The sequence below is a fragment of the Nomascus leucogenys genome, chromosome X (assembly GCF_006542625.1).
Source record: "Nomascus leucogenys isolate Asia chromosome X, Asia_NLE_v1, whole genome shotgun sequence".
Classification (NCBI taxonomy): domain Eukaryota; kingdom Metazoa; phylum Chordata; class Mammalia; order Primates; family Hylobatidae; genus Nomascus; species Nomascus leucogenys.
The window spans coordinates 92,490,703-92,504,020 of record NC_044406.1 but is presented as its reverse complement, the minus strand read 5'-3'; the positions used below and the strand labels follow the sequence as shown (position 1 = coordinate 92,504,020).

The following is a 13,318-nucleotide window of genomic DNA, read 5'->3' as shown; positions in this document are numbered from 1 at the left end:
AGGGCTTATTTCACTTAACATAATGACTTCGAGTTCCATCCATGTTGCTGCAAATGACATAATTTCATTCTTTTTATGGCAGAATAGGATTCCACTGTACAAATATACTACATTTTCTTTATCCATTCACCCATTGATGGACACTTAGGTTGATTCCATATTATTGCTATTGTCAATAGTGCTTCAATAAACATGGGGGTTCAGGTATGCCTTTGAGATACTAATTTCATTTTCTTTAGATAAATACCCAGTAGTGGGATTGCTGGATCATATGGTACTTCTCCTTTTGTTTTTTTTAAGAAGTCTTTATACTGTTTTCTTTGTTGGGAGACATTGCTGATTCAATCTCCTTACTTGCTATTGGTCTGTTCAGGCTCTCTTTCTTTTTTATTCAATCGTGGTAGGTTATATTTATCCATGAGTTTATCCATTTCCCCTAGGTTTTCCAGTTCGTTACTGCATAGTTGTTCATAGTAGTTTCTGATAATCTTTTGTATTTCTGTGGTATCTGTTGTAATGTCTCCTTTTTCATTTCTAATTTTATTTGGGTATTCTTTCTTTTATTCTTGGTTAGTCTAGCTAGTGGTTTATCAAATTTGTTTATTTTTTCAAAATAACTTTTCATTTTGTTGATCCTTTGTACTTTTTGAGTGTCTATTTTGTTTAGTTCTACTCTGATCTCTACTCTTTCTTTCTACTAATTTGGGGTTTGGCTTGTTCTTGCTTTTCCAGTTCCTTGAGGTGCATTGTTAGGTGGTTTGTTTCAAATCTTTCTACTTTTTGATGTAAGCATAAACTTTTAACTGTATTTACTACAAATTTATACCTATAAACAAGTAATGCTTTTGCTGTATCCCATAGGTTGTGGTATGTTTTGTTTCAATTTTCATTTCTTTCTAGACTGTTTTTATTTATTAATTAATTTCTTCATTTGACTCAGTCGTTGTGCAGGGGCATGTTGATTAATTTCCATGTATTCCTACAGATTTCAAAGCTCCTCTTGTTATTGATTTCTAGTTTTAGTTCATTGTGGTCTGAGAAGATACTTGATATGATTTCAATTTTAAAAAATTTGTTGAGACTCGTTTTGTGTCCTAACATATGGTCTATTCTTGAGAATGTTGATGTGCTGATGAGAAGAATGTATATTCTGCAGCTGCTGGATGAAACATTCTGCAATTGTCTATTAGATCCACTAGGTCTAAGGTGCAGTTTAAATCTAATGTTTCTTTGTTGTTTTCTGTCTAGATAATTTATTTATTTCTGAGAGTGGAGTGTTGAAGTCCCCAAATATTATTTTATTGATGTCTATCTCTCCTTTTAGATCTAAAAATAGTTGCTTCATATATCTGGGTGCTCCGGTGTTAGGTGCACAAATGTTTGCTATTGCTATATCCCTTACCAAACTGATCACTTTATCATTATATAATGACCTTCTTTGTCTCTTTTTACTGTTTTTGACTTAAAGTCTGTTTTATCTGATATACGTATAGCTACTTTTGCTTACTGTTCATTTCCTTTTCCATGGAATATTTTTTCCATCCCTTTACTTTTAGTCTATATGTGTCTCTACAGGTGAAATGAGTTTCTTTTAGGCAGAATATATTTAGGTTACTTTTAAAATTCATTCAGCCAATCTATATCTTTGAAGTGGGAGATTTAATTTGTTTACATTCAAGGTTATTATTAATATGTAAGGACTTATTCCTGTCATCTTGTAATTACTTTCTGGTTGTTTTGTATATCCTTCCTTCCTTCCTTCCTTCCTTCCTTCCTTCCTTCCTTCCTTCATCTCTTGCTTTTTTAGATTGTGGTTTGGTGGTTTTCTGTTTTCTGTACTGGTAATATTTGTGTTCTTTCTCTTCCTCATTTGTGTGTTTGCTGATAAAATTTTAGACACAATGACAAAAATATAGTCCATGAAAAAAACAATTGATAAGTTGGACTTTATTAAAATTATAAACATACGTTTTGTGAAAAACAGTTAAAAGAATAAATAGATAAGCCATAAAATGGGAGAAAATATATGCAAAACATATACTGATTAAGAAACTTCTATATGGAATTCACAAAATACTCTTAAAACTCAACCATAAAAAAACTAACAACCCAATTTAAAAATGGGCAAAAGTTCTGAACAGACACCTAATCAAAGAAGATATACAGATAACAAATTAGCATCTGAATATATGCTCAATGTCATATGTCATTAGGGAATTTTTAATTTAGACAATGACATACACTACACACCTATTAGAATGACTGAGACCCAGTATTACCGACAACATCAAATTTTGGCAAGGATGTGAAGCAACAGAAATTCTCATCCATTGCTGGTGGGAATGCAAAATGGTACAGCCACTTTGAAAGATATTTTGGCAGTTACTTAAAAAGCTAAACATTGTCTTACAGTATGATGCATTAATCATACTTTTTATATCTACACAAAAACTTGCACACAAGTGTTTATAGCAGCTTCATTCATAATTGCCAAAACTTGGAAATAACCAATATGTCAATCAATAGGTAAATGGGTAAACAATTGTGGTACATCCAGACAATAAAATATTATTCATTGATAAAAAGAAATTAACCATCAAGCCACAGAACTACATGGAAAAACCTTAAATGCATATACTAAGTGAAAGAAGTCAGTCCGAAAAGGCTACATACTGTAGGATTCCAAACGTATGACATTTTGGAAAAGGCAAAACTATAAAGACAGTAAAAAGATCATTGGTTACCAAGAGTTTTGAGGAGAAAGGGAGAAATGAATAGACAAAGCTCTGGGATATTTAGGACAGTGAAACTATTCTGTATGATACAGTAATGGTGGATACATGATATTTTACATTTGTCAAAATCCATAGAACTGTATAACACAAAGAATGAACTCTACTGTAAACTATGGACTTTAATAATAATGTACAGTGTTTCATTAATTGTAATAAATGTGCCACACTAAGTCAAGACATTAACAAAATGGGAAACCGGGAGAGGCAAAGGGGCTATATGAGAGTTCTCTGTACTTTCTGCTCAACTCTTCAAAAAAAATGTATCCTGTTATCTGTTAACTTCTTTGTAACCCTAAAGCTGTTGTGAAAAATAAAGCTTATTAAATAAATAAATCTCCTTTGCCTCTTCAAAAGGTGTTTTACTGGAACTACTTGTTTAGGGTGTGCTGTAGCTTTAATTTTTGTATCACCAGCAACTAGCATGGTGCTGGTAGCATTAAGAAAACTCAATAAAGGCACATTGAATAAATGAATGCATTTTTTAAAGTATTTTGTCATGAAAAGACATGTAGGAACCTTAAATGCATATTACTAAGTGAAAGAAGCCACTCTTAAAAGGCTATATACTGTGTGGTTTCAACTATTGAAATTTCGGAAAAGGCAACATTTTGGAGACAGTAAAAAGATAAGGAGTTGCCAGGAGTTTTGGGAGTGGGAGAGATAAATAAAGTGGAACACAGAAGATTTTTAGGGCAGTGAAACTCATCTGTATGATACTATAATGGTGGATACATGTCATCATACATCCATTGAAACTCATAGATGGTACAACACTAGGAGTGAACTCTAAATGTAAACTATAGACGTTGGGTGATCAGGATGTGTCAATATAGGTTCATGGATTACAACAAATGCACCACTGTGGTGCTGGATATTGATAGTGGGGGGAATCTTGTGGGTAATGTGGGAACTCTGTACTTTCCACTCAATTTTGCTGTGAACTTAAATCTGCTCTAAAAATTACAGTGTGTGTGTGTAATGCTAGAAAGACCCTATATTAATGCATTTTAGTACAATTCAATGCCATTAAACAGATGTTTTAAAAGTTATATGTGCCTGGCAATGTGGTAAGCTGGGAAGTATTAATAAACAAGTACCGTCTCAAACTACTGTGCATTATTTCTCATTATTGACTTCCTCTAATAAATTTAACTAAGGCAATAAAAGGAGAAAGTAAAAAAGTAAATACTTTATTAGCAGGCAGATTCAAAATTACTTTCCAGTTCCTTCCAGGGGACATGGTACTTTGAATTTTTTATAAAGATGTTGAACTGCCACCAGAGAGTTTATACTCTTCAATATCTGCCCATATCATCAATATCACTACTAGCACTTCTGCTGTCCTCATTATCAAAAAGTACTTATTTGTAAGCAGCAATCTGCTCTAGCAGACATTGTACTAATATTTACATGTAGGTGCTCCCTGCTGTCCTAAAGATCATAAACTAAAATAAGCAATGCTGAAGGGAATGATAACATAACATTCAGATAGAAACACAAATGCAATGAAATTTTAGTGAAATCTTGGTTAGTGGAATTGTTCAGGGATGGAAATTCTGGCTAATTGAATTTTCCGCTCACCTGAAATTTAAGTAGAATTTTCTGCTCACCTGAAATTTAAAGTCCTGTTGTTTTCTTAATTGAGGTAAATAATTATAAAATGTCTAAGACCACTTTTCATTCATCGTAAATGGTCCCTTGAACTATTCTCAGTCCTCCTTTGATGGCTAGGTATCTTGCAGAGTTTCTGGGTCATTATCCTGAGTATGAGCAATCATTGTCCAGGAATGACGATTGATAAAATTAAGGATGGGAGGTATGTTTAAAAAAATTAAAATGTTCAATTAAACAAGATCTCTTTCTTGGTGTTATTTGCTTCCCCCCGCCCATTAAAGCATTACTACTCCAAGTCCAGCATCATGCCCAGAGTCTGACAAAATCAGATCTATTGGCTCAATGCATTGAGGGGGGGCATTCTAGAGGAACTATGGATTAATCCTTGATTGAAGGAAGGAAGAAAGTTTTGTAATGTTTACATTTACACTGAAAGATTCTGATGAGGTTTTAGGGAAGCAGGGGTAAATCCTGGATTGGTTGGAGTTTCTGAGGCAGGATTGGAAAAAATGGGGGTTAACTAGGGACTGGGTTCTCTTATGGGGCAAGGATAGCTTAGCAGTTGGGTATCCCTGGTAGCTAATGTAAGCAGCAAAGCAGGTTTGGGGCATCACTGGTAAGAAAGCAGTAGTCACTGAAAGGAGGAGGGGGTAATTATGGCATTTTACAACTGTTGCATGACCTTGGGAGAAACAGTGTTTTCTGCTAACTTTGCAGCTGGCTTTATCTGTCTGTCCTCCCAGCCTGACTAATAGCAGGGCTGCTTATTCTCAGTCCACACCGATTTTCACTCTTTCAGTCCCCGACAGATTTTGACTTTCTATAGTCTAAATGTGGAGTACAACAAAACATTCTGGACAATTGAGGATTCTTGCTAGCTTTGATGAATTCAGTCTAGCCCTACAGGAACCCTCAATCACTAAAGGGCAGCAGCTCTTCCTCAGTCTCTAAACCTCAGTTTCTTTATCTGCAAAATAAAGCTAATAGTATTTATCTCAGATGGTTATTATGAGTATCCAATATGTTTTAAGACGTGAAATGCTTTTGCAATATGCAGTGTACTATAAAAGGATGAACTGGGATTATTATTATTATTATTATTTACTAATTATAGGTTTTTGTCTAGAGTAGCTTACAACCCAACACAACATAGTTGAGACTGAGCATCTAAAATCTGCTCAATAAATGAAGAGAAACAACAAACATGTTTTAGGTAGGCTTTTGGTATTTTATGCATAGATCAAGGCTAAGACCAACCCTGGAATCATGAATAGTATTCACCACTCCTTCAAAAATGTACCTTTAGTTAACTAGAAATTAAGGACAGCCCTAGGTAAAACTATGCTGTTTATAATGTGTACATTCACATACAGGTGTGATGAGATTTGAAACCTATTTAAATTAAAGCGAAGTGATTGATCTGTATTTCTTCTTCCAGTAGGATGAGCTGAGAATAGAAGAAAGGAAAATACTTTTTTGAAGCTCAACTTTGGGAAAACCAGTGACATGTGGGGTCCTTCAAGACATTAAAAATTGTGTGAGAAGTTGCCAAAATACATCTCATCATTTTCCCTAGGGCTGCCTGGGAGTCCAAATATTTCCTCTGTATTTTAGGGACAAACAACATATTCACAGCTCCATATTGCTTTTTAAAAAGAGTGAGTCATTATGAGGTTAGTTTTGGTCTTTAAGATAGACTCATCTTATTTTAAGAATAAAAATTTTCATGCTTATATCACATTCCCTCTTTATTAGAGCATTTCAGTCATGCAAGGAGAGGATGTTAAGGTAAAGGAATGAAACAGAAGAACAGAAAGTGGTAAAAAGCAGCAGTGAAGAAACCAAAACTAAAACAAACAAGCAAAGACCATATTCTATTCAGCTCACAGCCTTTCAGGAACTGAAGGTAAATAAAATTATTTGCATTTTAGTAAGCTTTTCTGAAAACCTTAAGATAAATTGAATATTTTTTTCAGGTCAAGAATTAGAAAAGATTTGGTAAACTGTTTTATAGTATTGCCTGAGGAAGAAAACATTAGGTATTGATAGGGTGATTTGTAAAGTGAGATTTATAATTGAAAATGACTCTCTGTTGGGACAAAGCAATTGTCTTGAAATTCATGGAGTCTTTTTTGACAATCAGAGGCAATGCATAACCCTGTAGGCAATCTAAAATACTATTATTTCTTATTTAATAGGACTGGTTCAATTTTTCTGACTTTTTAAATTAGCTATGTAGAATACATACCTCACTAGCAAATTCTTTAAAACAAAATTCTCAAGCCTCTTGTAAGATTGATTAGAAGTTCTGTAGTGGTACAGGACTGAGGTGGCCTTCCTAGAATCATTATCCCCAAAGGACATTTTGCGGGTACTCTCTGATCATCCTTTGCAGCAGTTCCCATTAAGCTTTAACAGAAGGACAGAAAGTAAGAAGTCTTCCCCTTATGATTCCTACTAGGTTTCCTCGAAATAATTATTTGACTTCTCTGAATAAACATGGTAGAGCTTGGCAGAAAGCAGATTGTTGGAATGATTTTAAAATTGTAGAAATAAATAACCAAACTTGTACAAGTATATCTTATGTTACTGCACACATAAAATTATTTTACCATCTCTATAAATTATATCTTCTGGAGTTAGTGAAAGGGTTGTGATGCAGTTGTGTGGGATAGACTAGCAGTTGTGAATGGTTACCACATTTGGGTTCAGATTTCCTTGTGGCTTAGTCTCTTAGCAACATCAGAGGCATGGGAGAACTGTGCCAATCTCTGCTTTAAGGAAGATAAAGGGGAATCTGTATGCCCAAAGTGGGGTCTAAGTGCTTTGGCAATGGGCTGAAAATCAGGAGAGGCTAGGGACCACAGTGGTGAAACTGACCCAGAGAGCAAACAAATGAGAACTCCAAAATGTTAGACAGGATTTGATCTAAAATGCTATTCAAGCAGCAGGGGAAATGCTGAGTACAGACGTTATACTTACTGAAGTCCGAGTGACATTATCTCATCAAGCCCTCAGTAAATATCTAAGCTTTTTTTTACTAGGTATTGTTTTAAGTCCTCTATTCCTCTGTGGCAAACTAAGAAATAAAAAGTTGTAACACACATTTCTAGGATCAAGCTGCTGCACAGGAAATTGAGAACCTAGGCAGAGGGGTAGTCCTCCTGCCAGACCCAGTGCTTCTGGGGAAGTTTCTCCACAAGTCAACTGCCTGAGAGCTGTTTATTTACATCCTCACTGCTTGGTTATATTAGACAATGCAATTTTGAAATGTGCACACAACACAAGAGCTATGATTCAATTTTTAAATGGGCCCAAAGCAATGCCCTTGCTATGGTCTAAATGTTTGTGATCTCCCAAAAATCATATGCTGTCACCTAATATCCATCATGATAATATTAAGAGGTGGGGCCTTTGAGAAGTGATTAAATCATGAAGGCTCACCACTCATGAATGGGATTAGTGCCCTTATAAAAGAAGCATGAATGAGTTCCCTTGCCCTTGTTGCCATGTGAGGACACACAGAAGGTTCCATCCACGAGGAACAGGCCCTCACCAGACACCTAATCTGCCAGCACATTGATCTTGGACTTCCCAGCCTCGAGAACTGTGGGCAATAAATTTTTGTTGTTTTTAAATTACCCATTTAAGGTATCTTGTTATAGAATCCCAAATGGACTAAGACAAAAATTGGTGCTAACAGTGGGGTGCTCTGGTTAAAAAAAATACCAAAAAATGTGGAATGGCTTTGGAACTTTGTAATGAACAAAGGCTGGAATAATTTGGAGGAGCAGGCTAGAAAAAGCCTATATCAACATGAACTAACTGTAAGGAGCAATTCTGGTGAGGGTTCAATAGAAGAGGAGAACTGTAGAGGAAGCTTCAACCTCCTCAGCGATTACTTAAGTGGTCATGATCAGAATATTGATAGAAATATGGACAGTAAAGGCCATTTTTATATGGGCTCAGACTTACATGAGAAACACGTTATTGAAAACTGAAGTGAAGGCCATCCTCGTTATAAAGTGGCAAAGAACTTGGCTGAATTTTCTTCATGTCCTAGTGCTTTGTGGAAAGTAGAACGTGTGAGTGGTGCAATAGGATATTTAGTGAAAGAAATTGCTAAGCAAAGTATTGAGGGTGAGGCATGGCTTCTCTTGATTGCCTATAGTAAAATGAGAGAAGAAAATGAATTAAAGGTGAAATTTATAATCAAAAGGGAAGCAGAATTTAAAGATTTGGGACATTCTCAGCCCAGCCATGTTGCAAAGAATGAAAGAGTGTGTTAAATAGGGAACACCAAGAGTGTGGCCAAGAAAACATTTGATAAGATACCTAGTCTAAGGTATTTTTTAACAGTGTCCTGTAAAGACAGAGACAGCACTGAATAAGGGCCATGCATCCAGAAATAAATTTTGTTTCCAGAAATGCCTTTGAGAGAATCCCCTAATTGAAAATTCTCAGTATTCTGCCATCAAAACTCTTCCTTATGGAGAAAATATATGGGTTATGAAAAAATGTGAATCTTCTCTTGGTTCACCTAAATAGTATGATTAGCAAATTTTTCTATAAAAATGCTGGATTTGTTCCAGTTTGCTGTGCTGTATAAAATCTTGTATGCTTTGTTTCAAGGACTTTGGAGGCTAGAAGACATAGTTAATTAATTCCTGTATTAGCATAAATGGCTATAGACTGAAAGAATTCTAGAAACCACACAAGCTTCCAAATAGATCACGGATCACACAAGACATGTGAAGTGGAATGATGACATTTTAGTCAATGATATATTGCATATACAAAGGTAGCCCCATAAGATTATAACACTGTATTTTACTGTACCTTTCCCTTGTTTAGACATGTTTACATACACAAATATTACCATTGTGTTACAGTTGCCTACAGTATTCAGTACAATAATATGCTGTACAGGTTTGTAGCCTAGGAGTAATAGGCTATACCATATAGATTAGGTGTGTAGTAGGCTATAATCTAGGTTTGTATATGTACACTCGATGATGTTTGCACAATAATGAAATCACCTAATAATGTATTACATAGAACGTATCCCCATCATTAGGCAACTCATGACTATATTACAAAATGAGTGACTGTATCTTAGCCAGGCATGGTGGTATGTGCCCGTAGTCCCAGGCTGGGAATTTCTGCCTTTTTCTTGGCACTTCTATGAAGGTGACTTTAGTTAGCTAGTGGGGTCTTGTGAAATTTTCAAAATAAATTTCCTGGAACTTTCCGTCACTGCTAATATAGTTATTTTACTGGGGGGAGTTGGTGGAGTAAGAGGATGTAACAAAATCAGTTAAACAATGTCATTTTGCAAGTCCGGAAAGGTTGTCTTCCTATAGCATTTCCTAGCTGGTTGACTCATTTGGCCCCTAATATGGTGGCTTGTTCAGGATTTATCCAATTCATGTATATATGTTTTGTCTCCCACCAACTCTAATCATTTGCTGCTGGAGAGAGTAGCAGTGCCTCACTTTTCTTTTGTAAAATTATAACTAGTTTGGAATACAGTTAGGCAGATTCTTAAAAAGTTAAATAATCCTGCAGAACAAAAAGGATAGTAGGCAAAAACTAAAGAAAGGTGTGTAAAGAAATGTCTTTAGTTAATAACAATGTATTAATTTTGATTTTTTTTTTTGAGATGGAGTTTCACTCTTGTCACCTGGGCTATAGTGCAATAGCATGATCTCAGCTTACTGCAACCCCTGCCTCCTGGGTTCAAGCAATTCTCCTGTCTTAGCCTCCCGAGTAGCTGGGATTACAGGTGCCCGCCACCATGCCCAGCTAACTTTTGTATTTTTAGTAGAGACGGGGTTTCACCAATGTTGGCCAGGCTGGCCTCAAACTCCTGACCTCAGGTGATCCACCCACCTCGGCCTCCCAAAGTGCTGGGATTACAGTCATGAGCCACTGCTCCTGACCCATTCCTTTTTTATTGCCAAGTATATTCCATTATATGACTATACAACAATTTGCTCATCTATTCACCTGTTGATGGACATTGGATTGTTTCCAATTTGGACTATTATGAAGAAAGCTGCTATGACCATTCATATACATGTCTTTGTAAGCACATGTATGTCCTTTTCTCTTGCCTGAATACCTAGACATGAGCAGTATTCTTATGGTACAAAGGTACCACAAGAACCTAAGATGTAGATAATTGGGGAAATGGGGTATGGGGTATATAGGAACTCTATATACTATCCTCATGATTTTCCTATAAATCAAAAATTATTCTAAAAAAAAAGTTTGTTTAAAAATGATTTAAATCTTATTTAAAGAATAAACTAAAAATTAAATTTATGTCTACTATATAAGTCTAGCTATTCAGGCAAGAGAAAATAAAATATATGTGCATACAAAGATATGCATATGAATGTTCCTAGCAGATTTCTTCATAATAGTCCTAACTGGAAACAACCCAAATGTCTTCCATCAACAGGTGAATAGAAGAGCAATTTTTGTATAATCACATAATGGAATACTATTTGGCAATAAAAATGGTATGAACTATTGACACATATAACAAGATGGGATAAATCTCAAAATAATTGTGCTACATGAAATAATCCAGAGAAAAACAAGCACCTATTGTATGATTCTGCTTATATAAAATTCTAGACAAGGCAGACTGATTTATAGCGATAGGAAGATCCCTGTTGTTGGAGAAGGGCAGGAGGGAGGGATTTCAAAGGGGCACCAGGAAACATGGGGGTGATTAATATGTTATCTTCATTGTGGTGATGGTTTCACAGGTGTACACAATATCAATCCGCCCTTACAAATTGCATACTTTAAATTGTGTGATGTATTATATGTCAATTATACTCCGATAAAGCTGTTTATTTTAAAAGTTACATGCAGTCACACATACAAAAAGAGAGATTATTATCTTAGGCTCATATAATTAGTACCCTTGATCACAAAACATATCTCTGAGCTTTTTGGTGATGGAACTTCTGCTACTAACTATATACTAGTGCACCTATCACATATCCATTTTGGGACCAGTTTCTTGTGCTGTAGAATGAAAAGTGACCCTTAAGGTCTTTTATACACAGATACATTGACAGTAATCCTAAATATGTATCTTCTGTAACAATTTAAAATGAATTCAGTTGTATTGATTTCAAATAAATATTAAATTAAAATTGCCTAATAAAGTGTTACTAATTAGAAACTTCAAAGTACAAATGGCAATTAATACTTTAGAATCATTTGTAATATATCCATTATTTATTTCTGAAAATCTGTTCTGTGTCAGGCAATTAATTTCAAGGGTTTTTTTTTTTTTAGGAAAAACAGCTTTATTGAGATAAAATGCATATGCTACATAATCTATCCATTAAAAGTATACAATTCTTTGTTTTCTAGAATATTCACAGACGTGAAACTATCACTATGGTCAATTTTGTAATATTTTCATTATCTTATAAAGAAGCCCCAGACTGCTTGATGAGTATAACGCTTCCTTTTAGAGTGATGAAAATGTTCTGGTACTATAAAGTGGTGGTGGTTGTATGAATTCTGAATGTACTGAATGCCATTAAATTGTGAATTTTAAAATGATGAATTTTATATTATGTTGTGTTCTACCACACACACAAAAACACACCCATACACTTTAGCTATCACATCTATATTCCATTCCTCCCCACTGGGGCTAAGCACCCAGTAATCTACTTTCTGTTTCTATAAAGTTGCTTATTGTGGACATCTTATATAAATTGAATCATATAGTATGTGTTTTTTTGTTTCTGGCTTCTTCCACTGAGAACATTTTCAAGGTTCATTCAGGTTGTAGTATATGCCAGTATTTCGTTTTTTATGGTTAAATAATATTCACTGTATGAATGTAGCACATTTTATTTATTCATTCCTTAGTTGACAGACATTTAGGTTGTTTTCATTTTTGTCTATTATGAGCAATGCTGCTATGAACATTCATGGACCAGTTTTTTGTAGATATATGTTTTGATTTACTTCATTTATACCCCTAGGAGGGCTATTCCCACCAGCAGTGTATGAGGTTTCCCATTTCTTCATGTCCTTACCAACATTTGTTATAATCTGACTTTTTTTCTGAGACAAGGTCTTGCTCTGTCACCCAGGCTGGAGTGTAGTAGAACAATCATGACTCACTGCAACCTCAACATCCTGGGCTCAAGTGATGTTCCCACCTCAGCCTCCCAAGTAGCAAGTAGCTGGAACTACAGGCACATAGCACGATGCCTGGCTAAGATTTGTACATATATATATATATATATATATATATATATATAATTTTTTTTTTTTTTTCTTGGCAGGGAAGCGGGGAGAGACAGGGTTTTATCATATTGCTCAGGCTAGTCTCAAACTCCTGAGCTCAAGCAATCCACCCACCTTGGCCTCCCAAAGTGCTGGGATTACAGGCCTGAATAACTGTGCACAGCCTATAATCTGACTTTTTAAATTATAGCCATCCTAGTACATCCTAGTTAGTATAAAGTGGTATCATGTGGTTTTGGTTTGCATTTCCTTGATTACTAAACATGTCAAACACCTTTTCATGTGTATTTTGCCTAGAAATATGGTCCTATAGTAAGTATTTTGCATAGACTCTTAAGGGGTTCACAGAACTTCAAAGTTATGAACCCCTAGAGAAGAGTTATTGGGTGGACACATAGAGAGAAACTGTCATGAGAGTAATTATAAATAACATTTAAACATAGTAAGTAATACAAAGCGTACTTGTCTCATTTATGCTGCTCTATATTCAATAAGAAAACTGGAGGAATAAACTTTAACATTAGTTGTACTGAAATTTTAGATTAATTTTCACTGCATGATTCTTAATGGGAGTGAAGAGGGAAGAATCCCAATTCCTATCAGAATCAGGAACATAC

At 35.1% G+C, this 13,318-nt stretch overlaps 1 protein-coding gene across 1 annotated transcript in view; it reads right to left on the bottom strand.

Moving 5' to 3' along the window:
• Positions 1–13,318, bottom strand: part of IL1RAPL2 (interleukin 1 receptor accessory protein like 2) — a 1,171,118-nt gene that overhangs the window by 35,438 nt on the left and 1,122,362 nt on the right. The gene's annotated exons all lie outside the window — the stretch shown is intronic.